This window comes from Lipotes vexillifer, unplaced genomic scaffold (assembly GCF_000442215.2).
Source record: "Lipotes vexillifer unplaced genomic scaffold, Lipotes_vexillifer_v1.1 scaffold54, whole genome shotgun sequence".
In the NCBI taxonomy this organism is placed as follows: Eukaryota; Metazoa; Chordata; class Mammalia; order Artiodactyla; family Lipotidae; genus Lipotes; species Lipotes vexillifer.
In genome coordinates, this window is record NW_006789324.1 from 3,040,788 (window position 1) to 3,064,777 (window position 23,990).

The 23,990-nt window shown below is 42.3% G+C and overlaps 1 protein-coding gene across 2 annotated transcripts in view; it reads left to right on the plus strand.

Annotated features, from left to right (window-relative positions):
- FGGY (FGGY carbohydrate kinase domain containing) overlaps window positions 1–23,990 on the plus strand; it is a 412,679-nt gene that overhangs the window by 79,953 nt on the left and 308,736 nt on the right. The window lies entirely within an intron of this gene.

Below are 23,990 nucleotides of genomic sequence, written 5' to 3' on the forward strand. Positions count from 1 at the left end.
CCCCCCCCCCCCGCCCTGGGGCATACTGTTCAGTATTCTCATGTGTTTACTCATCTTTACCTCCCACTGGACTGTAAGCTCTCTAAAGGCAGGGCCTAAATCTTGTATCTTCATCACTCAATACAGGAGCTGGTACCTAACAGCTGTTTAATAAATACAGAATGATGAGTGAATGAGCTGCAGGGGTGAATACAGTGCACAGGTGGAGACAGGACATTACAGCCAAAGACTCGAACATGAATGAAGGTGTGAAAAGTCATCGCATGTCCAGAGAAAAGTGGGTGGTGTGGAGTGGACAGGGCATGGAAACGTAGACTGGGGTCTTGTGAAGGGTTGGGTCTGTCATCTGTACTTGTGTGTGCCATGATCAAGGGTGATATCCTTAGATTTCTTGAGTGCATGCCTTTCTTCAGTACATCTTCATCTTTTCAAGGACAAAGACAAAGGACCAAAAGCTGGAGTATATCGTGGGAGTGACAAAGATCTATTTTCATATCCCGCTTCTGCTACTCAGCATCTGTGTGACAGTGGGCATGTCACCTAGCTTTGTTGTCCTGCTTACTATAGAGTAGGCAGTCAGTGAAGATTGGTTGAATGGACTAATTAGTGTAATTATATCTTTTTGAAAGAAAGCGTTGAGGAATTTGAGATAGAGCTACATAAAAGACGTAGTGCTGTGCCTGGTGTTTATTCACCTAGTGGAAGACATGGCTTAGGAATTTCTAGGCATGAGGGACCCTGGGCGTTTAGACACAGTAGCAGCAGTGTGGTTCACAGTGGCTGGTCTGCCTGGAACAGAACCAAGCTAGTGGCAGGGTAGGCTAGGGGCAGTCAGATCCCCAGGGGGAGGAACAATTGGGCGAAAGGAAACAAGGTTTGTCGGGGCTCGTCAGGTCAAGGAAAAGGCTCCAGTTTCAGTGGAACCCTGGATGGCAAATCAAGTAACAGCTGAGATACTCAGTGGTTTAGACCTTGGCTGGTAGAGAAGCCAGGGTTCAGGGAAGCCTGGGAGTGGGGGCCCTGGGCTCCTGAGGCCTTGGACTCCAGGCTAGAACATAAGTAGCACAGTCAAGTCCAGACTGCCTTGTGTGGCTGAGCCTAAGCCTACTGTTTGCCCCCTGCTATGGTCTGGAAAGGGCTCATCTTAAAGGTTGTAGGGTCATGGAAGAAAGGAACTCATGCATTTTGATTGTCAAAAAGTAAAACAAGGTATGCATTGTCAGTGAGCTGGATGCTTCTGGAAGAGTTTTATAAGTGTTCTTTGGATTTATAAAGTAAAATATGATTTTTCTTTCCTTTCTCTCTATAAATCATACCAGAGAGTAACTTTTTTTTTTTTTCTCTATACTGACTTTGACAAAGACTGGACCATGCTGTGTGTATGGCCAGTGTATAGATTTAGAGAACACTCGGTTTCTTTACTCCTCGCACATTTATCAAAGCCCTGTTGTGTGCCCTGCCTTTAAGGGACGCTGAGATGAAACCAAGGCTCCCCCAGTCACATTGCAGTGCAATTAGCACCATAATGGAGGTCCTGTAGATTCTAGACTCTGCAGCCGCAAAAAGGGGAGTGATCAGCTCTGTCCAGGGAACCAGCACAGGCCTCACAGGATAGGAAAGGGATGAGCAGGAATTTACCAGGTGGATGACGAGCGCCACCTGGCAAACAGGCAGCAGGTGAAAAGCCGTGGGTGTGAAAGACCATGATGCATCTGCAAAGGTGGAGCTTGTTGGCATAAGCAGAACATAGGGCACATGTCAGGAGCATTTGGAGAGAAGAACAGGATGTCCCCATGTGCTTTACTCAGGCTTTGGGCTTTTGGGTGCAGACTGGAGTCAGACTGCATGGCTCTAAACCCTGGCCCCATCGCTTTGTGCCCCTGTGATCCTGGGCAAGCACCTCGATGTTCTGTCCCTCCTTTTCCTCATCTGATGTAATAATAGGACATACCTCACAGGGTGGTTGTGAGAATCTGAATAATAACATAAAGCACTTCGAACAGTGTCTGGCGTATCGATTATGATGATGATTATATGAGCTATAGAATCATATAATTAACAATGATCATTGTTCTTAAATTGTAACCTATAGTCCGGGTGGAACAACCTGATGAGAGTGATGCTTAAAAAAGGTGGAGTGGAGCGTGGATTGGAGCAGAGGACTGGGGCCGGCAGTGGACAAGTATTGCAAAATTCCCAGGGATGTTGGAGGGCTGACCTAATGTAGTGGAAGAGGAGATAGGTCTGGAAGATGCTGGAAAGGTAGGCTTGCTCGAGTCTGGTGAGCGATGAGATGAGGAGGGTGAGAACCCTTTTCTCTCAGCATTCAGGAGTTGTGGTAGAAAGATGCTGATGTTCAGGGCTAGCATGTCCATATTTCAAGGTACCACCGTGGTTTTTATGAAAGTTCTGCTTCCTGCATTGCCACTGAGCTCACATCCATACTGTGCATACCGGGCAGAGTTCTCTTCATGATGTTTTCAGCCGACTTAAATGTAACCCATGATGATGACCATATTTACATAATGTGTGGCTGGTGAAATCATGGAAGATTGGAATTTCCCATTTTAATTCCATTTTAAGGATGCTTGTTAAGCAGAAGGATATAATTCATTTTTCAAACTGCTGAAATGTTATTTTGGCCTCTTGAATCAAAGGCATTCCGCAAGTGTTTTCTTTATTACATGCCTTAAACTTTAATTAGAATTTAATTATAAGATCCTGATGGCATGAGTAAGAGGAGCAGATGGGACAGTAAAAGCAGCTTCATGAAGGAGGATTAAAGATTGAAAGTTGCTCGCTAATGGCGTAAGGAATGAACAGAGAGCTAAATTACTATGCTTTTCTGCTATTCTGATGCTTTTTCAATTCTGCAACTTAGTTTTATTCCTGGTTTGAAGTTGAAGGATCTCATAAAATAGATTTTTTATTTCATTTTTTCAATCACTGGAGTAGGTTTGTGCATCTAAAGTAAACTCAATGGACACTTTTTATTTGAATCTCCATTCTAAACTCAAAAGGATCCTTTACTGTTGGTAAATATTTTTGAACACGAAGATAGAAAGCAGTACCAGGGTACAGGCTTTTTCTCCCTCTCTTGCTTTATGGGTTAAAAAAAAAAAAAAAAAAGAATGGATAGATGTTCCAGTAGGTATTGTATGCAATTGTGCTTCTAGAACTTGGCTGGACTGAAGTCATTTTTATAACATGCACCCTGTGGGATGTGTCAGCTCTGGGACAGGGAAGGAACACTGTGTGTGGGGTCAGGGTCAGAGCCTTCATAATTTGCTCTTGGACAAATCACTTCATCCCTCTGATTCTCTTCCCTAACCTGTAAAAATTATTAAATAATTCCCACTTTAGTGTTGTTGTGAAGATTTCATCTAAACACAATAATTCTGTAGTGCTTACTGAGGGCCTACTAGGTCGGTGCCTGCCCTCAAGAAGCTAGCTCAAAGACTAGAGGGGAAATGGACCAATAAATAAATCAAGATGATGTAATACGTCATAGGAGAGGTATACATACAGTGCCAGAAGGATGCAAATCACTAACACAGACAGTTAGAGCCAGGTGATAATGTATATATAAGAATGCCATTAATATAAAATGCTTTACAAATATAAGCCATTTATCAGTATAAGGTGATGAAATTAGGGGTCCAAACCTTCTGATTATTCTCAAAGCATACAGAACATTATTTACAAACAGGTAAAACACAAAACTGGTAAAAGACATGGCAAAATGGTGCTTTATTTCTTCTGGCACCTTGTACAGCAGTTTGTACATAGCTCACACAGTTTGGGCTCAAATCATATTTGCTGAATTGATCTGAAAGAGGCTCACGTCTTCTCATGAGTAAACTTGAAATGAGCATAAGAGAGATTTTGCTAGAGGTGGATGGTGACGGTGTGAGTCCATGAAGCCAGGGTGGGTTGTTCCATGGGAACGTTGGCTGTCTACTCAGAAGGTAGCTCATGTGCCCCTCCTGCCCTCAGCCTGTCCCACGATTGGCCTTTGCAGCCATCCCCCTCACTTCTTGGGTCGTTGGCTGGAGGCGCGGTAGAGATTTGGAGTGGGGGCACCTTGGGACTGCCCCTCACATCACACAGTGAGGATGACCCATTCTGCTCCCGGGGGTATATCTAGCATGACCTTCTGGTCGGCTAAATGATTCCACTTCTTAAATGCTTTTGCTCCTAGTTTTTCTTTCTCTTTGAAATCTTAAATTTTGAATCTCTCTCCTCCCCCCACTAATTACAAGCTTAATGCAGGCCAGGCAACAGTTGAAAATAAAGAGGAAGGAAAATTACATAATGAAACAAATAGCATTTCATCTCCTACCATCTAGGGACAACTTTTTTTCTTTAAATATTTTGTCTGCTCTGTTCTAATTGTTTGCAAATTCTGTATTTTCAAACCCACCTACTCACTGAAATTTATTTGTAACTCCCAAATTAATACAGAGTGCTGCTTTTGTGGTCATTCTCAGACATGCACAGAGCAGCAAAAAAATTTCTGAGTTGCTCTGATGTGCTCATTCCCAGCGGAGTTTGAGCAAGGTGACCCTCTGCCCTCATGTTTCTGTTATCGTGTTATAAGTGTGTCCTTTTTGTGGTCCATTAGTGCCCCATTTTTCTCATTTTTGTGCTTCTTGTTGGTGATTTTACTGTTTAAATGAGCCCCAAGCATAGTGCTGAAGGGCTGTCTGTGTTTCTAAGTGCAAGAAGGGTGTGTTGTGCCTTATGGAAAAAATATATTAGATAAGCTTTGTTCAGACATGAGTTAAGTGCTGTTGGCTATTGAGTTCACTGTTAATGAATCAACAATATATATTAGATGGCGTGCTTTTAAACAGAAGCACACAAAAACAAGGTTATATATTGGTCAGTTGGTAAACATGGAACTGGAGGCTTGCAGGAACCTAACCCTGTATTTCCCCTAGGAGCGATGAGTCTGTGTTTGTAGAGACTTTGTAGAACCTAATACTGAGAACCGCCTGTGTATCTTTCTGCTCTTCTTGCTCTCTCTTGCATCTCACAGTAGCTCAGTCTCTGTGTTGTGTGCAGTATGTATATATTAGCTTAAATTACATGTGCATATGTTTAGCAGTTACGGTGTCACATGACACACTGTTCTGTGACATATCTTTTAACTCATCAATTGTGTTGGCCTTTGGCCTGTTTGCACCCAGATCCATTTGTTGCCCTGTCCTGCTCTATTCTGCATTCCAGATGGTTGACCTCTGCCCTCTGGCAGTTTGACACCAGTGGGAGATGGGAGGATAGGAGAAAGGGAAGCCAGAGCATTTGTCCTTCACCCTCTGCCTTGGACAGCATCGCTGGCAGTGGCCACATCCTCTGCATGGCTCTCCCACCCACAGGGTAGGTTCCCATGGCTCCAGCAACCATACCTCCTCCCTTTGTCCTTTCAGCCAGCAGGTGGGAGCAGCTTCCTGCTGCTGCTGATCTCTGAGTTTCTTCCCTGTCCCCTGGGTAAAGCATCAGATTCAAACACCGAAACAAGACCAAAAAAAAAAAGGAGAGAATAATAGCAAGGGTCCAACACCATATGAGAGAGACTGAGAAAGGAGTGGAGAGAGTCATCAGCACCAGAGCCATACGTGCTGTGTGGTGCTGGTCTCTGCATTGTGCACAGGTTAAGCAGCTGAGATGCCATTGGTGATTGGAAAGCAGCCAGTGCCTCTGGTCCTGAGCGTATTTGTCTGGAATATGATGCCCCTTAACCTGACTAGCTCATCCACTGAGGGAGAAAAAAAATCCATTCTGATAATTATACTGACAGGGTTCTACCAGGGCCTCATTCCCTAGAATATATATTTTTTTCTGGCCTCTTTATTCCCTTCTTTACTTTAGGACCCTATCCCAAGAGTATGAGGTCCCTTGTGGGTCTTACATTCCATTTTGAGCCTCTCGTGTTGGCACAGTCCTTATTAAAAATGTATTTTCTCTGAGCCTTGGCCACACCCGTTGAAGTGTGGATTCACAGAAGGGTCCTCAGAGCTGAAAGACTCTGGTTCTTTTTGAAGAACCACTGTACCAAGCGGCATTAAATATTTGTCACCTGCCACATGTAAATTGTTCATCTATTTGCTTTACCTCTTGGACCAAAAGGTTTCTTGTCTCGTTTCTGCTAAAGTGGAGATCACAGAAAAGCTGCCTTCTTCCTTACTTTCCTATCCCTTTGGTGTTTTCCTGTCTCAGGAATATAGGACTTTTCTCTGTCCTCGTAGCAATACTGGGAAAGATTGCTTCGACCTTTCAGTTTTTCATTGGAAGGAAATGTGGAATGATGATGGAAAAAGCCTCAGATTCTGGGGCAAGCAGAATGGGCTCTGCAAGCTGTGTGGGTTTGGGACTTTGATATTTACAGTTTAAGTCAGTTGGGCAGGTAAAATGAGACAGCACTTGAACAGCACTTAGCACCATTCCTCGCACCCGGTGGGGCTGCCATAAAAGGAAGCTCTCTCTTCTCATTTTCTTAGCTCCTCTATCTGGGACTTTCCAAATACATTTTTAAGTAACCTAGAATAAAATATGCTATTAATAATAACCAAAAGCATGCAGTTTAATCTTATTAAATAAACCTGAAATGTTGCTCAGACACCCTTCACTATTTATGGAACGCCTTTGTAAAAAAAATGTTGGTTTTGCTAAAAAAAAAAAAAAAAACCTACTGCATCTTAAAGGCTGGTTTCAGCCTTTGTTATTCACACCTGGAAACGTACAGAAGTTTAGGTAAGTTTGGCATCCACATGTGCGTGCATATATATGTATATATCAATATTTATTCTTTCTCTCTCTCTCTTGTTCTTTCTCTCTCTCTCTCACTCTCTCTCTCTCTCTCTCTCTCTATATATATATGTATGTATATGCAGGCACACATATAACTCTTTAAGAAACGTTCTTCTAGTGTTTTATTTTCTTAAAGTCTGTACTTCACATCATTTTTTTTTCCCCCAGAACTGTTTATCCTCACTCCAGACATGACCGTTGGAAAGGTGGCAGAAAAAACAAACGGCTTGTGTGTTTTGGGGCAGTCTGCATTCCTTTTAACTCCCTGAAACCGGGCTTATGCTTGGGCTTTCAATCTATTTGTCCTGGGGCCCAACCCCTTTGATTCCTGCTTGAAAATTAGCCTGTTGTTCAAGCTCACACGAGAGCTGCCCCAGAGCTCTCTCGGGTTCGAGAACTAGAGATCTATGAAGTGACTTTATTTGTAACTTTAACCACGGCAGCCTTAACCGGGCTTTTGTTTTCTTCTTTAACTTTATCCTTGTAACCTTAACCTAATTTTGTCTTCAAATCTCCATCCTCCCCTATCCTACAATTCCTAATCCCTCTTTTATCCTCAGATTTTCCTCCAAAGTCAAGAGTATGACATTTAAATCCGTCTTTTAGGAAGTGTCTAAAATCTAACACAGACATAGAGTTAGGTCTTTTTTTTTTTTTTTTTTTTTTTTTTGGAGTCAAGAGTATGACATTTAAATCCGTCTTTTAGGAAGTGTCTAAAATCTAACACAGACATAGAGTTAGGTCTTTTTTTTTTTTTTTTTTTTTTTCTGGGTTGCTTAGGAAGATTAAATAAAGGTTTTAGAATGTAGAATGCAAAAAAACACGGGCAGAAGTTGTGGTGTGGCTTGGGAGTAGGAGTGTGGGTTTCAGAAAGTACCACGATGCTTCACTTGGCCTTGGGGGGACTTTTTTTTCCTCTTTGAGGAGCCAGGAGCCAGGGCTATGGATGGTTTAGGCAGAGAAGGATTGAAGGGATAACTGCTTCCAGACCCTGAGCCTTGAACTCTCAGCGCTGGTCCAGGCTCTCGAAAAAGGGAGCAAGAGGCATTAAGAGGATGGGGGAGTCTCCACGCAACTTCCTTTAGCTCCAGCTTGTGTGCATTCATCTCCCAGCGGGTCCCTGGCTCCACGGAACATATTTCCATACCTCCGTGAACCCTCACAAGGCTGCGAAGGAGACCGTAGTGTTTCTCTTTTACAGTGGAGGAAACTGAAGCTTTTCAAGGTGAAGGAAACTTAGGGTCTAACCAGGATTACAATGAGTCTGGATTGCCCAGTTTGTGGACTGTCTTTCTCTTTCCCACAGTACTTTTTCCTCCTTGGTTTCCTTGGCCCCTCTTTGGAGCTTACTGTCTTTTAATATTCCTGCCAAAGGGAGGGACTAAGATCTGCGCAGTATCTGTGATGCGTCAGGCACTGTTTTATGCAATATACATCCATGCAGGGTACATTCTAATCAGAATCCTATGAGAGGGTGGTGGTCTGCCCATTTGAGACAGGAAATCCCTGAAGCTTTGAGGGTTAGGTCATTTGCCCAAGACCACATGGGACAAGGAGGTGACTCCTTGGAGACCAGGTGTGACTGCATAACCTTTGCTATGCCCACTACACCAGCTCCCCATGTTAGGACGACGTCCCAATATTGGGGTGAAGCCACTCAGATTAGAAGTGGTAGATATGTGGCCATGAGTGCAGAGGTGTTGTGTGTCATGCTCTTTTGCAATCTCGTTTTATTTCTAGAGATTCAAGGCAGAGGTAGGCTTGCTTTCTCAGTCTCAGTTTCCTTAAAAACAAAGGTAGCAACAATAATGATGAATGTTGCTCAGATGTGAGTATCTGTGCGTATGTACCAGGCACACTTACTTGGTTTTTATTTATCTTTTATTCTTTCAGGTCAACCTTATAACAATTTCAAAGTGTTCTCTCATTTACAGATTTGGAAATACTCAGGGAAATGGAGTCACTTCCCTGTCCCACCTCACACTACTAATTAAGTGGAGGAGTAGGGATTTGAACCTACACCAAAACTATTTCTTACACCAACACTATTCTCCCTCCACTCAGCATATGGGACACACATCCCTGGGAGCACGTGTGGGGACCTCAAGGGATTCATAAGATGACTTATAGTAGTGGAAGGATAGGGGTTAAAGAACACTGATTCACAGAGTTAAGAAGTGACACGACACACCCCTTTTCAGCTGTCTTATAAACCACTGGATTACATCAAGGAGAAAGTATTAAGTGTAAGGATGCCTTTTATAACTTCCTAATACTTCATCCTTTTTTTTTTTTTTAACCAAGAGAGAACAGGGCTCAGGCTCTGAGCTTTAGGCAACAGAACCTAAAAGAACACAGTGACATTTGTTATGCTTTCATTGTACTTAAAATTCTTCCCTATTTAAAAACGTATTATGGCATGTTTATACATGCAGAATAATATAATGCATATGTAAGGTATAAAGAATATTATAATGGACATCCATGTACCTATTACCTACTGAAAAATGACACTATTTTCAGGTACTATTAGAAGCTTCTGTGTATCTCTCCCCGTCACATTTTCCTCCTCTCTCTCCCACCAACATCTTTCATAGTCGTTGCACGATTGTCAAAATCAGGTAATTAACATTCATACAATACTGTTATCTGATGTATAGAATTTATTCTAGTTTTGCCTGTTGTCCCACTGATGTCTCTTTTTCTGGACCAGGACCTAATCTAGGATCACAGTGCATATAGTTGTCAGATCTTCTTTGTCTCCTTTAATTTGGGACACTTCCTCAGTCTTGTCTTTTATGACCATGACATTTTCGAAGCATCCAGCCAGTTGTTTTGTGTCATGTCCCGCAATTTATCTGATGTTTCCTCAGGATTACATTCAGGTTTTGCATTTTTGGCAGGAAAACCACAGAAATTATGTGCTCTTCACAGTGCACCGTATCAGGAGGCACGCGATATCAATTTGTCCCATCACTGGTGAGGTTAACTTGTGATGTCACTTGGCTAAGGTTGTGTCTTCCAAGTTTTCCACTATAAAGTTACTATTTACCCCTTGATAATTAACATTACCTTGTGGGGAGATAACTCTGAGACTGTGTAAATATCATGTTTCCTATCATACCTTTGCCCACTAATTTTGGCATCTATTATTAATTCTTACTTGAGACAATTATTCCTGTGATTTTGCCAGGCGTTTTTCTATGTTTATTATTCCTTCTGTATTTATTAACTGGAACTCTTCTTAGGTGGCTTTCCCCTTGTCTCCCATTTATTTATTCTTTCAATTATTTATTAATATCAGTATGTACTTTTGAATTCTTATTTTATTCTATTGGTTATAATCCATTATTATCATTATTTTGTTGCCCAAATAGTCATCGACTTAACCATTGGGAAGCCCTTCATTTTGGCTTCTGCGTCCTTTCGACTTGTCCTCATCTTTGGTTGAGCACACGTTTACTTTTGGGCACTATAGGCTGTCACTTAGTACTTTCCTTGCCCAGTCCTGGAATCAGCGATTCTCCAAGGAGCTCTTAAGAGAAGCCGACTCTTGCTGTGCTGCTTCCTTTCCTCCCAGTCGCTCCTTCATCCACTATAATATGATTTCTACTCTCCCCAGTGCACTGATGCTGCTGTTGTTACAGGCAGTGGGTATTCTTGGTTCTTATGTTACTGTGTATCAGGCACCTCTTAGGCCCATATCAGGTCCTCCCAGGAGGATGGTAAAGAAAAGTTGCATTGTTTCTTGTTTCAGCTGCCGATGCAGCACCCAGGTGTGCGTGGGCTCTGAAAGACATCCCACAGGTATAAACTGACAGTGCCTCACCTGTCCATCCTGAACCATGGGGCTTCCCTGTTGATGCCACCTCTGAATCTCCCTCTGTACCCACACATACACAATCTGGATGTGGAGGGGAACTGATGCTCCCTCTCTCCCCATCGTGGATATTCTGAGACAGTTTATATGGCTCGGGGGATTGGAGTGTGGAGGTTGGGGGATGGTACTATGGGATGGAGAATCAGCCTCTTTTAGTGGGGCCAGCTTGCTAATGCAAATTCATCTTGTCTCTCCTCCTTATCTGTTTCACTCCCTTTGTTTACCCTTCTCTCCTGCTCCCTGAGATTGCACTTCCTGTTGTAGTGTCGGTACTTAAACCTCTTGCTCAGGCTCTGCTTTCTGTGTTTAATACTCATTCTCTATAATCCCTTAACTTCCATAATATCATATGTTCATGCATTTATTCCAATTCATTCATTCATTCTTTTAAAACTTACTTCTTGAGACCTTCTCTGTGTGAGGCATTATAAACAGGTAGACAAAGACCTTGGTCACATGCAGCCTATTATAGTGGAGGAGACAGAAATAACCAAGTAACCAAATAAAAATAATTCACCTCAATGACAAGTGCTCGGAAGAAAATGCAACAGGGAGATGGTAGAAGGGTGGTCAAACAAGGAATGGCTTGGAGAAGGTTAGTGAGTATTCTCTAAGAAGATGACCTTGAGCTGAGAGGGACTAAGGAGAAAAAGTGAGCTCCAGAAAGAGGAGTAAGGGCAGGGACTCCCAAGGCGGGATGTACACTTGACCTGTTTGAAGAGCACAGCAAGGAGGCCAGTGTGACACCGTGAGCAAGGAGCTAGTTGTTGGAGTTCCGGCCAGCAGAGGTGGAAAAGGACCACTCCTTGTAGGACCTTATAGGGTGTGCTTCGGAGTTTGGATTTTTTCCAGATGTACCCAGAGGCCACTGCATAGTTTTGGCAAACCAGTGACATGAGGTGATTTACATTTTAATGGGCTCTTTCTAGCTGCTGTGTGGAGAATGGATTGTTGGGAGATAAGAGTAGAAACAGGCAAGAGGCAATTGCAGTAATCCAAGTGAGAAATGACTGCGCTTTCGACCAGTCATAAAGATGATGGAAAGTGTTTAGGTTGAGGATCTAGTTTGAAGTTGGTGCTGAAAAGACTTGCTGGTGTGGGGGAGGGGAGGTTTCAGGCAAAGAGTAGTCAAGGATAAACCCCTGACCCTTCTATTCTCTTGAACTTGATGATAGCACACGTGCTTACACATTTCTGACACTTCTGTCCCGGTCTCATTCACAGGTTCATCTTCTAGAGTCTCTTTATGTTGGTTTTCAGAGGCTCCTGACCTTCGTTCTTTGCTCTTTTTATTCTCCAGGGGTTGTACAGCAGAAGACACAAACTAGCCTTCCTGTAGGATCCCTGGAGGTAGGAGATAAGAGGTGCAGGCTGAGATAACTGCACAGTGCTGACACCATGTGAGTGGGGACAGCCATGGTGAACCCTGTAGCAGGAGCCTGGTCTCAAGGGGGCTTCCTGAAATGATCTCAAGAGAGGGGATGCTGGCCCCGTATTGCAAAGCCTTTTGGTCTTTCAAGACAAACCAGAAATCCAGATTTTTAAAAAAAATTTGCAATCTTAAGAGTTTTATACGTTGGCTGAAACTTTTTTTAGAACTCTGTGGGGGCCAAACAAAACAAGTCTGTGTTCCAGATGTGGTCCATGGGCCACTGGTTTGCAACTTCTGTCGAAATATTCTTTCTGGGGTAACTCAGTGTAAATGGCTTGGTTTTCTTGATTTAATTTATAAGCCAGTGACTTCCAAATCTGTATTTCCAGCACTGTTCTTCAAAATATAAGTAGCCAGTGGACATAGCTACATAGCTTTTTTTGAAAATTTTTATTGGGGTACAGTTGATTTACAAAGTTGTGTTAGTTTCAGGTGTATAGCAAAGTGAATCAGTTTTATATATATATATATATGTGTGTATATATATGTGTGTATATATTCTTTTCCATTATAGATTATTACAAGTTATTGAATATGGTTCCCTGTGCTCTACAGTAGGTCCTTGTTTATATATTTTATGTAGTAGTGTGTATCTGTTAATCTCAAATTCCCAATTTATCCCTCTTAGCCCTTTCCCCTGACCGCCTAGATGGTTGGGGTAGGGTGAGTGGGAGGGATACGCAAGAGGGAGGAGATATGGAGATATATATATATATATATATATATATATATATATATATATATCCATTCCTTTTTAGATTCTCTTCCCATATAGGTTCTTACAGAATATTGAGTAGAGTTCCCTGTGCTGTACAGAAGGTCCTTGCTAGTTATCTATTTTATATATAGTAGTGTGTATTGGACATAACTACATAGCTTTCCACAGTTGTCTCCTACCAGAAGGTCCCAGGTTCACATTCCCCACCAACCTGCCCCTTTCCTGCCTGCTTCATCCTAATGACTTGCCATCTTTTCTCAGAGGTCCAGGCTGAAACCTGGCTTCAGTCTTGACGCCTGCCTTTCCGACCAATGTCGTATGCAGAGGTCCATCTCCATGTCTTGTTTGTGTTACTTTCTAAATATTTTTCAATGTGCCTTCTTTTCCCTTCTTCTGCAACCTTAATTCGGTCATTCAGGTAGCTTTGGAAGCAATATAGCTAAGGCTCCATTATTATACGCATTTTACAGATGATGAAAACTGAGACTTGGAGAAAACTTGTAATTTGTCCAGATCACACAGTAGCAAGTGGCAGAGTAGCAGTTTGAACCCAGGCAATGTTAATTGAAGAATGTGTATTCTTCATCAGTACAATATAATGAATTGCTCATCTATATTATAGGAGATGTAAGTAACCAGTGTGTGAACTTGGTACTCATTCCACAGTGTATATGTATGTCAAATAATCATGTTGTATACTTTAATATATACACAATTATATTTGTCAATTATTCCTCAATAAGTTGGAAAATAAAAAGAGAACAATTCTGTGGAAAATAAATAAATGGAAAGTGTGTAAGAAGTGGAAGTAATCAACTAGAATTGCCTAGATTTGCTTAGAGCAGACCTCTTCTAGTAAGTTGATAAATTTATATATTTTTGGTTACAATATCATCTTGATATAAAATGGTGCTTGATAAGTACTCAGAGGGTATTTGAAAACACATCTTTCCCTTGCAGATTTTTAGCTCCTTGTTTTAGATACATTTTCTTCATCCATGAAATCAGCTGAATCACAGAGAAGTTCAGTACAAATTGTGAAAGTTCAGTGTTCACACTGAAGACGCTTTAATGTCATTTACACGTGATATATAAGGGATTCCAGGTGTCTGAAAGTAAACAAAATTGACCCCCTGTGACAGGGAGCCTGTTGCCTGCTGTCTCTGAGTCCCGTTTTTGTATGGGTTCTCTGTAGGTCGTCTGCATCTTCTGGCAGCCTTTGCCCAGCTGTCCCCAACAGACAGGCCTGGCCTGGGCTGGCTCTGGAAGGAGATTCTGCCTGCCTCCCCTTTCCATGGCATTTTCTAGAGAGTTTTATTTTGTTTTGTTTTAATGGAGAGCTGCTGGCAACTGCATTATGACCATGTGGCAATACCCAGTTGGTGGTCAGTTCTCTGCTTACTTTAGAGGGTAGATTTTATTTTGGACAAATTTTAGTCACCCACAAGAGAGCAAGCTTGTTCCTTGGTACTCTGATGCTCTGAGTTCAAACACAACCAAAAGCCTTTGCAAGAAACCCTCGGGGATATTTCCACCAAAAAAATGTAACTGTGGTGACTGAGAGCTTGAACTTTGGATTCAGACATTCCTGGGTTTGAGCCCCACCTCCTTTCTCTGAGTCTATTTTTTAGTCTGTAAAATGGGAACAATAATACTGCATAGGATCCTTACGTCCACTGAATTAGATAATGTCTGTGAAACCCTTAGTCAAGTACTGGCCTATAATAAGCACTCAGTAAATGTCACTTATTACTATTATTATTGTACTAATTGAGTAATTATTATATTAGTTCAGGTAACAGTTCTTCAATCAGCTCCTATAATGTATTCCCCTAGCATAGCGGTCCCGTTGAAGGAACGGCTTAACGTGCTTGGTCAGCATTTCTTCCTGCCCAATTTTGAGTGCATGAATGAATTAAACAAACACTTTTTGAGTATTTTCTAGGTGCCAAGAACTGCACTAAATACTGCATGATTAAGAATGACATGCTGTGAAATTTCACCCCTTTTTACTCCCTGTTTTAAACCAGAACTGCATTATTGTGTTTCCTCAAATGTGCCATCTCTCTCCTACCTCCACACCACTGCAAAGATTGTTCCCATGGCCTGGCGCTCTCTCTCTCTCTCTCTCTCTCTCATACTTATCAAGCTGGCAGATTTCTACCCTTTGTTCAAATTTTATCTGAAGCCAACTTGACTCCCCCAGGGAGATTTAAGTGCTTTTTCTGTTGTCCGTGTGCCGTGCTTTGAGTACATTATTCCTTTGTAATATGAATGTGTGTATTATAATTGTTTGCCTGTGTGTCTTCTCACTGGACTGGGAACATTTTGAGGGCAGGGACTGTGTCTTTCTACTTCTGCCTTCTTAACGAAGTGCTTACAGGAACGTAATTCTATTTATTGGTGAGTTGGATGGATGAATGGGTGAGTAGATGGAAGAAAGAAGAAAAATGATATGTGAATTAAAACAAATGAATAAATAAATGAAAGAACCGATGAAAGACACAGGGACCTGACCTTAAGACCTTAAGATATTGTCATGCTTATAGAGGAAACAGGAATGTAAACACTCTCAGGGTGCAGTGATAAATGCTTAGAGATCCTTAGAGTATAAATAGCAAGTGATAGTCAACAGGTTCTGCCTGTAGACGTGTCTTGTTTCAGCTGCTCTGTGTTTGTTTATTTATTTAAAAATGTAATTCAGGTACTGAATATAAAAATCCAGACCTCCGGCTTCTCAGATTTGGCAACACTGGGCCATTCATTCTTTGTATGGAACAGTGTCCTAGAGCTGGGGGAGCTGAGAGGCAAGGGCTGCCTTTAAGTGTAGGTGAGCGCTCTGCAGTCCCCTCAGCTTTACTCATTTATGTTACCATCCTAACCTTGAATGCACTTGGGTTTGCAACCCCTACTGTAGAGGGAGATTGGGAAATTCTCTAGGTGGGAAGTGAGAAAAAGGACAGTTATAGTGTTGATGGAAGGAAGGAGTGGCAGTGAGTAGAAATGCCTGGAGACGTGAAAACTATGTGGGATATTGGCATAATTCCCATCCACCTGAAGCACACAGCTGGTAGGGTACTAAAGGGATGGCTAAGGCCAGAGAAGCCTGCGGGGGCCCAATCAAGGGTCTTGTTTGTATGTTTTGCTAAGGAGTTTGGCTTTCAACCTAGGGTAAATGGGAGGAATGACATGGTTGTCCCTTGTAAGGTGGATAAATTCCAAAGGGTGAAGAGTAGATGGAGGTGGACCTGATAGGAGGCTATTCTCTAATTCCGTGGTTCTCAGCCTGGGTGATTTTGCTTCTCAGGGGACACTGGGCAAAGTCTGGAGACATAACGAGGGGGTATGGTGTTGGCATCTTGGGAGTAGAGGCTAGAGGTGCCGCTAAACATCCTACACTAACAAGACATCCTCCACAACAAAGAATTATCCATCCCCAGGTGTCAGCAGTGACAAGATCAAGAAGCCCTGCTCTGTCCAACTGAGACATCAAGAGGTCATGAGCTTCTTAGTGACAGAGTGAAAGGGATACAGTCAGTGTACCTGGGAAGTAAAACCAGTGGGCCTAAGCTACTGATTATTTGATTGCGTTTGTTTGAGGAGAGAAAAGGAGGATGAACAAGTAGAGAGAGAAAGCTGAGCAGGATTTATTTAGCAAATGAAGAAGCCAGCCTTGCAAGGTAACTGAAAGTGCTATGTTATCAACGCCATCGTTCATGCCTATTGATTAAACAGCACAAACAAGCACTTATCTTTTTTCATCTTTAAGAACAAACTGATATTTGTAATTTTATCGGGATCTAGCAAACTTGGCTTGTTTGGGGAAAAAATATAGAAAGGTTTCCATTTATAGTCTGGTGCGTTTTTTGCAAAAGATTTTTACTTTAGAGTTTTGAGATAAAGTCATGAGGCCAAGGTCAGTTTAAGTGTGGTCCCAGGTCACTTTCCTGATGTTTTTCTCCCTCTAGAAATTCGTTGATCCTTTAGTACAGCGGTCCCCAGCCTTTTTGGCACCAGCACCTGGTTTTGTGGAAGACAGTTATTCCACGGACTGCCGGGCGGGGGTTGGTTTCGGGACGATTCAAGCACATTAAGTTTATTGTGCACCTTATTTCTATTATTATTGCATTGTAATATATAATGAAATAATTATACAGCTCACCATAATGCTGGCAGGAGGCGGAGCTTAGGTGGCAGTGTGAGCGATGCGGAGCGGCTGTAAATACAGATGAAGCTTTGCTCGCTCGCCCGCCGCTCCCCTCCTGCTGTGCGGCCTGGTTCCTAACAGGCCACGGACCGATAGTGATCTGTGGCCCAGGGGTTGGGGACCCCGGCTTTAGTATGTATCCCTTACAGAAATTCATCGGAAAATGGGAAATTATGAAGGTAACTCTATCAAAGCGTGTTTGAATTTTTCTTCTAACATGACTATTTTGACACTTGTTTTTACTGGTTAAGGGAAAATGGAACTTGGAATTGACAGCTCTTAACCTTCCTTATGCTAAAATTGATCTCTTCTCTTGGTGCAGGAGATTCAGCTTTTGAAGGACCAGGAAGAGGATGGGGTGGGGGGGAAGGAAAGGTTGATTAATAGTGACCTGGCGTACCACTCAGCCTTGGACAAAAGCTTTTTTAAAGTCCCAGATCTTCACCACAAATAGTGCTTCATCCAGGCTCTGCTTACCTGGAAACACCTTATGTCCATTCAGGGTATATAGATCAGGCAGGATTATGAGGAATGAGATGGTGAGTACACTTAACCTCCATCTTCACATAATCATAGCTGTTCTTTGTTTTCCCTCTCTGGAAACTGCCATTATGAGAAGAGTGAGAAGGTGGGAGAAGGTTCCACTGGTATTCATCCAGTCCACACTGGAACACGTGTGTCCATTCTGTTTTGTCAGTGTATCAGCCAGAGTCCCTGCAAGAAGCAGGTGGCACACTCCAGTGGGGTAATTTGAGAAGAGTGGGCAAGTGTGGGGTAACCACAAGGGATAGTGTGCAAGACTCCTGGGCTACCAAAAGTGGAGCTGGTGCCAAGGGCAAGGGGCGGCTGTGTTGCCAGGTCCTGGAGAGCTTGTGTACGAAGAGGCTCAGCAGTGTGACCTTTGGTAGAGAGCCACAGCCAGGCCACACTTCCCTCTTACCTGCTGATACCCTCAGTGTCCCCCGCATTGGCCAAACCCAGGCCAGAGGGCAGAGAGCCTTTTGGTGTGATCCACACCATCAGCATCCTGGGTCAGAAAGCAGGCTGGAGAAGGAGGAGACTGAATCTGGAGAGGCAGATGGAGGATGTCTGGGACATGGGGGCATTCCTTCTGATTGCTTGCTTCTTGTGGTCAGATATTTGTGGAAGAGTCGGGCAGTGATGGAGGCTGTGCTTTGGAGTCAGAGAGTCTGGCCCAGAATTATATCTGCTCCACCTGCTAACTGAGCGAGTCTCAGCTCTTCTAAGTTCCCCAAGCCCGTGTTTCCTCATCATATAATGGGAGTGAGGTTAATGCTACACCAAAAGGTTTGGGAGAGCCTCAAAAGGGAAAATATTTCAGTGCTGTTGACTGGGACTTGGAAAAGGCTGGAAGAATCTGTAGTAAAATGTGAGCAGTACACCTCGGTGAAGTTGTTTTTCTGTGTAAAACAGATACAACTGTGTTTTGAGCTTATAGTTGCTTTTTTTGTTCATTGTATTTTTCTGTATTTCAGATTCCCTACTGTCAGAAAAAGAAAGACATCCATAAGGGCTATTAATAAATATGTTGGTACTGCCCTTCAAATTATGATTGTTGGCTAATATTGTGCTCTCTGCCTTACTGAGGTGTGTGAATTAGCAGCCACAGCAGAGCTGGCTTGACTGTGGGCAGACCATCGTATGTCATTTCTTGTGATGTGGCCATAGGCTCAGTTCTAGTGTTCCACCCTCAGGAAGCCTCTGCTGGCCTCCCCCCTCCCGCCCCCGCCCCCCGCAGTGCTTCTCCTCTGAGCATCTATAGCCCAAGGCTATTCCCAGCACTTAGCACATTGTGTTGCAATTACTTCCTGTACTAGACTGGGACCTCCGTTAGGTCCATGCTATGTTTTATTCATCTCCATATCACCAGCCTTGTCTCTTATTTGTAAATGCTGCCTCCATTCCTGTTGCTCAGGTTGCCCCACCTCTCTACAGGGAGTCCTCAGGCTCATACACCATAGCTTCTACAGTGGAGAACAGCAAATTCCAAAATCCTGGGAAGAATTTTGATTATTTTCAAATGGGCCAGATCCACCCCCTTTATTGAATCAACTATACCCATGGGAGTGGTATGTTATAAAGGTCTCAGCTTTAGTCAAGGATCTAGTCCCAGGGGAATCTGTTGTGGCCAGTGGGGTGGGGTCTATACAATCATGTCAGCTCTTATTTAAATCCGTTGGTTGCAGTGGAGGAGGATGAATCAGTTAGGAATGCATTTAGCTTCGTGACAATACTAAGAAGCTTTTATTTAGATCAGTGGGTTGCAGTGGGGAAGAAACAGCGATCAGGAATATATTTGCAAGAGTGCAAACATCGTTTTCTGGAGGATGAAAGTATCTTAGATATTACAATGGTTTGTGGCTTTCTAAAGCTCATCCCTACCTAACAATGTAAACAGATATACAGGTATTAAAATTTCATGGGGGCAGGGATAAGGAAAGGAATGTCTAAAAAGTCTTTTTAGTGGGGTTGATGGAGAAAAAAAAGGTTGAGAAACACTGAGTTATAATGACAATAATAATACCTAACACTTACGGAGTATTTAACAAGTGCTAGGAAGTTTTTTGGATGCCTCATTGTATAGTATTAACTCGTTTAACAATGTACCCATTTTACAGTGGTTTAGACAAGTAGACTTGATTTCCTACTCCTGCACTCCTAAATAACAGTCCAAAGGGGGTTTGACCATGTCAAAGCCAGCGGATCTTTAGTTCTGTAGATTTTTCCTTCATGCTAATTACCTCATGGTTGCAAGATAATTGCTGTAGCTCTAGACGTTACATCTACCTTTAATGCTAGAAGAATGGGGAAGAAATGGAGAAAGCTGTATCTCCTTTTTTCTTTTTCTTCCTCCTCTTCTTCTTCTTCTTCTTTTTTTTTAATGAGAAGCGTAAGAACTTTTACACTCCCACTGGACTTCTGCTTAGGTATCATTGGGTGGAATTAGGTTGCATGGCCGCTTGTAGCTACAAGGGAGACAGGGAAAGGGAGAATAAGATTGTCATGGTTCACTTAGGTCTACATAATCTAATCTGATAGCCAGCTATGACTATTTAAAATTTTTTTTTACTGAAATATAATTCATATTCCATAACATTTATCATAGTAAGTGTACATTTTGGTGGTTTCTAATATATTCACAAGATCAGGCAGCCATCACTACTATCGAATTCTAGAAGATTTTCATCATCCCCAAAAGAAATCCAATATCCATTAGTAGTCACTCCTCATTAGCCCTACCCCCAGCCCCTGGCAACACTAATCTACTTTCTGTCCGTAAGGATTTGTCTGTTCTGGACATTTCATATAAATGGAATTATACAGTCTGTGGCACTTTGTGTCTGGGTTCTTTCAGTTAGCGTAAGTTTTTCAAGGTTCAGTTAAGTTGTAACATGTATCAGTACTTTTTAAAAATCAGTTCCTTTTTATGACTTGTTAATAGTCAACTACATGGATATACCACATTTGTTTATCCATTCATTTGTTGATGGACATTTAAGTTGTTTCCACTTTTTAGTTGTTGTTATAAATACCGCTGTGAACATTCATATACAGGTTTTTGTGTGAACGTATTTTCAGTTCTCTTGGGCATATTCCTAGGAGTGCAATTACTGGATTATATGGTAACTTTGTGTTTAACCCTTTGAAGAAATACCAGACTGTCTCCAGAGCAGCTGCAGCATTTTATAGATCCTGATGGAAATGAATCCGTTTCTCCACATTCTCACCAACACTTGTTGTTTTCCATTTGTTGATTCTACCCATCCTAGCAGATGTGAAGTGGTATCTCATTGTGGTTTTGATTTGCATTTACATAACAACTACTGATGTTGAGCATCTTTTCATGTGCTTGTTAGCTATTTGTGTATCTTCTTTGGAGAAATGTCTATTCTGATCTCTTGCCCTTTGTTTCCAAATGGGTTGTCTTTTTAATTGTTGAGTTATAGTGGCTATTTTAATTTAGATCAGTTAAAATGAAATAAAATAAAAATTCAGTTTCTCAGTCTCACTGACCACATTTCAGGTGCTCAGTCGCCATGTGTGGAAAGTGGCTACATTATTGTACGGTGCATGCATAGAGCATCTCCATCACTGCAGGGTAATGGGCAGCACCGGCTTAGACCATCAAGACTGGTCAGTTGGAGGTGGGGGCATGGCCACTGTAAACAAAATCAGAATTTTCTTATGCTAAGGGAAATGGCTTAAACATTAGAACATTCTTCAGAAAGAGTAAGATGTCCTGGTCCTCAGAGATAGGGATATACATATTTAGTATAAATCTCCTGAAGATGCATAGAATTTTTCCAAGGGAGGAGCTGGGGCAGGGGGTGAGTGGGAGGCCAAAATTCTAGACCAGGGATTGGCAACCTTTTTCTGTAAAGAGCTAGATATTAAATATTCTTGCCTTTGCTTCTACATGGTATCTGTCACAACTATTCAGCTTTTTCATGAGAAAGCATTCAGAGACAATGTGTAAGTGGATGGGCGTGACTGTGTTCTAATCAAATTTGGTTTACAAAAGCAGGTTGTGGGCTGGATCTGGCCCAAAGGCCATGGTTTGTGAGTAACATTATGTAGAAAGGTATGGAAGTTTATAGAGGCCTACCATGCTGCAGTAAAGGGGAATGGTAAGATATTTGGCTTTAGAAAATAGGCTTTAGGGATAATGGTATATAGAGAAGGCTAGGAGGAGAGACAACCAGACTGTAGGTATCCTCAGTGCATGTCAAAGTTGTTTTGTTTTGTTCTGGCACTTTTGTTTGTTTTTTAAAATACTTTTAGTGACAAGAAACCATCAGAGGTTTTTAAGTTGGAAATTATACAGTTATGTTGGCTTTTTAGACAATCCTCTGGCACCATTGTGAAAAGCAGATTGGAGCAAGGGAAGCTAGAGGCAGAGAAGACCAATTAAGAAGCTGTTGAAGAGCCTGAACAAAGGTAGTAGTATAAACCAAGTCATTCTGTTAATGAGTATACGTGGGTGTCTCCCTAATCATGTCAGGCTGTTTACAGAATACCCGTGACAGTGACACAGGTTAAGCTTTTGTGTCTTGGGTACAAATAAAGATCTGCTAAATATCATGCTAATTGCATCTGTACAGATATTGACAACCAAGCAGATAACTTGTCCCCACTAACTTCTTCACTGTGGGCTGGGCAAGAAGCAATGTTGATTTAAATGAGGTGTGAGAGTGGGACTTGGACATGCTCTTTTCCTGTCCCAGGAGAGTCACCTGGAAAGCCAGAGAACTGGTGCTGAATATTACTCTGAGAACATTGGTGACCTTTGGAAAGCTGTGAGACTGGAGTCGACTGGGGAGGCTTACTGTGGCCTTGGAAGAGTTATTTCTAAATGGGGAAGTGAGCTCCTTCGCCATGGCTCAGTTCTGAAAGGCCCTTGGAGGGGAAAAGGAAACCTTGCTGCACTCCTCATTTATGAAGTTGGGTCCAGAGTTGAGCACAGTATGGAGGTTTGCCTGGGAGTGTCTGCCATCAGCAAAGATGAATAATCCACGTGGACTTCAAAAATAGCAAATGCAAATTATGTGTCCATGGATTTTTTTTTTCCAACATAGTAATCCTTCCCTGTGAGTACACAACATACTTTCAAAGCCAATTTTGCAGACTGAGGGAGGAGAACTCTACAGTAAATGTTGCTAAGCTGTTGCTAGGTTGGTTTTCCTACTTGTAAGCATATTAGTACAGAATGCTCTGAAGTTGAATTTGGAGTGGGGTAATGTGTAGTGATTTCTGAGAGTCTTTATTATGTGACCATACTCATCAAGAAAGCATCTTGGCTTGTTCACTAGTTAAATCATCACTGATTCCTAAAATTATGAAATATAAATTAAAATATAAGAAACAGCTTTGGGCTCTTCACAAAGCAGAATTATACCTCACCCTAGGAATGAAAATGAAGGAATATCGTCCATGCACGGCTATTTTTCTCTCCGGATGTCCTGACTTCAGATACTGTGAGCATCAGAAAGATGTCTCCTGAACCTGATTTTGAGTGGCCAGACCTACGTCCAGTGGGAATTATCAGTAGTTCCAAGGGTGGAGTGGACAGAGGTGATGACATGAAAAGAGACTGCCCCTTTGACCAGGCCTGGTTCATGAAGTCATCTTTCCCAGGGTGGGTGGTGGGTGGGTGTGTACCTGCGCAGGCCCCTGTGGAAGCAGAGGTCCGCTGCCTCTCCAGTAACACTCGAAGGGCAGAGGCTGTGGCTCGCCCTGAATGTCAGTCTTTGATGTTCTACGGTGGTCTGATGAGAGGAGTGAGGGAACCTCATCCATTCTCTGAGTCCAACACCCTTGAACAGAAGGGACAGACTGAGTCCAGAGCATACGGTGTTCACTGAGTTTGTCAAATTATTTTTCAATCTTGTAGGGTTTGGGACTTCCCCAAGTGTATTTTGCCAAGTGTTTGTATACTGGTGTCTATTAAGAGCAGTGCACTCTGTACATGTCTGATTCGTCTACCCTGGAATGATCAAAATACTGTAGTTTGGAGATCTCTGATGTCCAGAAAAGGTCTTCTGAATTTTTAAATGTCCTTTTTGCTCTTTAATGAGACCAACAGAAATGGGTGACTCTAGTGATCACAAAGAGGCCCAAATTTGCTCCCAACTTCCTGGCCACCAAGGAGCTTTGGGCATGAGTATTTTCTGGGGTATTTGTGCCAACAGTGCCAACAGTGCCATTCTAGGGCATGTTTCTGATTGCTTTACATACACCTGCTCAGCAAAGCTGTTTTTGAGGGATTTGTCCAGCAGTCATTAACTTTTTCTTTTCTTTGGTTTTTTTTTTTTTTTTTTTTAATGAAGTTTTTATGTTGTGGGTAGGAGTTTATTAATTAATTAATTAATTTTTGCTGTGTTGGGTCTTCGTTTCTGTGCGAGGGCTTTCCTTAGTTGTG